General features: G+C 40.1%; 1 pseudogene; it reads right to left on the bottom strand.

Annotated features, from left to right (window-relative positions):
* Positions 1-612: 612 nt before the first annotated feature.
* Positions 613-1,113, bottom strand: LOC149172458 (glucose-6-phosphate isomerase 1, chloroplastic pseudogene; annotated as a pseudogene).
* Positions 1,114-3,385: the final 2,272 nt, after the last annotated feature.

Here is a 3,385-nt window from a genome sequence, read left to right as displayed (position 1 = left end):
TGCAGTACATTAAAACTGGTAACGGGTTTGTATATGCATTGTTTACATGCTGTTTGTATATGCCTTGGACACTGTCGGTTCAGTTATTGGATATACAATGTATACAACGCTGCTTATATTGAATTCATAATGTATACAATGCTGAGAATTGTTGCGGTGTTTTATGTCTGCCACCCGTTGCCATGAAAACAAAAATTTAATCCATTCTGTTGAGAATTGTTGCGCCACCCGTTGCCATGAAAACAAAAATTTTCTGTTGAGTATTGTTGCAAATTTCTAGTCTCCGGTTGGAACCGTCCGTGTGCTCAACAAAAGGAATCTCATAATCTAGCAAGTTAAGGTCTGCGGCTGCTGCTCTTGCCTGTGTAATTTGAGGGATCTTTTCTATCAAAGGGCCAAGAAAAATGGTGAAAATTGTACTGTTTGAGGTTTGAGCCTGCGGGATTGTGTAGAGGAATATTTTTGCCTCGAGTTTTTCTCGCGGTTTTGAGGTTGATGATAAGCATTGACATTGATTAAGCTAGCATAGAGCCCTACTGCACGCTCATACAGCGCAATCATGGCACCCACTAATCGAGGAGTTACTTCCTGCACTGTCACTGTCAGAGACTCTCAATTGTTTGAGTAAAGTGCATACCCTGTCCCCTGCAGCATACCAAAAAGGTAGTCCCCACAAGTAACACCAGGTTCAAGTTCCCAGTCATGGCCTGGTGGTCTGTCGCGGAGCACCTCAATAAAGGTTACAAAGAAGTTGTGAACTCCTCTCAGTTGTTGAATATAGGCATGTTGATCTGTGCTTCCTTTGTTCCCATATACAGTTAGGCCTTGGTTGACCCGGTTCCCATCTAAATCAAACTCTTTTCCAAGAGATTCCATGACAAGCTGTTGCAGATAGTGGCTAAATAAAAGCAGGCTATCTTTATAAGGAAGAACAACCATATCCTTGAAACCTTTACCATCAGAGGCCCAATACCAGCATAGTGCCAACAAGGCTGCAGGATTGGTTTTAACCACAGGAATCCTTGTCGCTTCATCCATAATAGATGCACTGGTAAGCATTTCCCTGATATCAATACCCTGAAGAGCTGCTGGAAGCAGTCCAACAGCTGACATTTTAGATGTTACTTATGTCGCTTGTAAAGACTTCAGCACAAGCTACAAAGATTCATTCTCTTGAGCCTTGATGGAAGAAATGAGCTCCTTATAACTAGTACGCTCATATTCCAGAAAAACATCCTGAATTCCAAGATCCCTATATACAGCCTTAATGTCTGCATCACAAGAAGGATTTCTCTTCCCGTAATTGGCATATAATCATTGAAGTTGGCTCTCGTTGGCCCGTTCAAGGGCTTGCACCACCAACGCCCATGGATTCTGGACCTAATACCGAGAAACTTGTTTCAAACTCATCACTTGAATGAAACCTTTTGGTAGCTAACCATGATTTGAACTATCTCTCCTAGTTATGTTCTTTTATGAATTCACTGGAACAGTATGGATATAACCATGAGTCTGAGTGCATGTTTGGGAGTTGGAAGACTTGGCATAATGCGATGTCAATTTTCTACATTGTGATGGTTCGCTAGAACAGTTTGACTCTAGGGTCTCGGTAGTTCATTATACAGTATTGAAGTTGGAAGTTTATTACAAAATTCTCATTGGCATTTGATTTTTTGGGCATTCAAACATTGTTACCCTCATCACAACAGCCTGATTGTGGACCATTCATCTGTACTACTTATAGACTTGCTGCAAGGACTTCTCAAGTTTGAGCCTTCGGAACGTTTGAAAGCTTCAGAAGCTTTGAGTCGTCCATTCTTCTTAGAGGGCACTAAATTTCATAAATATGGTGCAAACAAATAATGAGAATTCTGATTCACTGCTCGGGACAATGTTGAATTGTTATCAACTTCGTTGGTATTACAATGGCTATTGAAGAGAATCGACCGCATTAGGGGATCTCGGCATTATCTGCAAGCTGGAATCCAATGGCATTGAGTGTGTAGCTATATGTCATTGAGTGTCTTTATTACTCTTGGCGTCTTCGGGCCCGTGCATTGACAATTTTAGACATTGAGCTTATACATAAACGGGTTCAGGTTTCTGTGTGGAGACTTTGGAGAGGAGGAAGTCACGAGGTAATTTGTTTATGGCTGAAGTTTTGGTATAGCCGCATATGGAAACATATATTTCTTTTGGATTTTCGTTATGCTGCTGGAAAACACCCTATGCATGAACAAAGTTGAATGTCTCAATTTGTCTTCCACTATTGATCAACACTTCTACAACATTTGCCATTTTATTATTCAAGTCCAAGGGAATGACAAAGTTCATGTTTCTATCTGCAACGATACTGCGGACAGACTTTAAGATTTGATATTTTGAAAAGCTTCTCTGAGTAGTATAATATCGATGCTCTTCTTCTAAGTTACCACAAGTTCAGTAAGTATTGTAGAGAAAGAAATCAGTTTTGTATATTCGCTCATTGATTTATTTGTGTGCTGACCTGGAGCTGTATTGAATGCATCGAAAACTGTGATTAAAGCTGCCTGAATACGTTATGATGCTGCCTGAAATACGTTGAAGCTGTTGTTTTAAATAAGTTTGCAGTTGCTGCTGCCCCAATTGTGGCATTGTATTTAAAACTCATTATAGTGCATTGATTCCTTGATTCCACTGCTGCATAAAGATTTTGGTGAGCTGATTGTAATCCTTTATATTGCACACTGATCATTTGCTAACATTTATAAAGGATATTGCTGTGTACTGTGAGTAGATATTACTTTTCTGCATTGAGTAGTAGTTGTGATCAGTTTTTTAAGGTGTAAATCAAACATTGAAGAAAAAATGGCCAGAACTAGTGAAGTATTACAGTTCCTTAAAACTCTGATATTATCTACTGTTGATGACACATTACAAATCAGCAAAGGATCTCTCTCAGAAATTCAGACATGTCTACAAAATGCACAGGAAAAGATCAATTTTTTGCGGCTTGAATCACAGCTGCAACAAGAAGAGCTACATCAAAATAGACACCATTCTGAACCTGTTTTTGTTCAGAACATTGAGACAACCACCCATCAGCAGCATGTTAATAATGGTACAGTTCATTCAAATAAAGCAGCAGTTGTATATGCAGATGCAAAAACTCAGTCTGCACTTCCCAAGCCCATCATCAGACCTTGGGAACAGCTTGTCCACAACAAGCACAGAACTGGTCTTGGATATGACAAGGACTTGTCCTTTCATATTCCAAACTATGCCAAGCCCATTCAGTTTCAGAGTGTTGGATTCATTCATGACAGTTCACCCGCTCCTCATGACAGTGCGCCTACTCCTCATGACAGTTCAGCTTCAGCTGTTCTAGACTCTGCCCCTCTTCCAT

This window comes from Pinus tabuliformis, chromosome 4_2 (genome assembly GCF_031772625.1).
Source record: "Pinus tabuliformis cultivar Carrire ecotype Pingquan chromosome 4_2, CPIR1, whole genome shotgun sequence".
Taxonomy (NCBI): Eukaryota; Viridiplantae; Streptophyta; class Pinopsida; order Pinales; family Pinaceae; genus Pinus; species Pinus tabuliformis.
The sequence above is the reverse complement of the archived record's forward strand: the minus strand, read 5'-3'. Positions and strand labels throughout refer to the sequence as shown.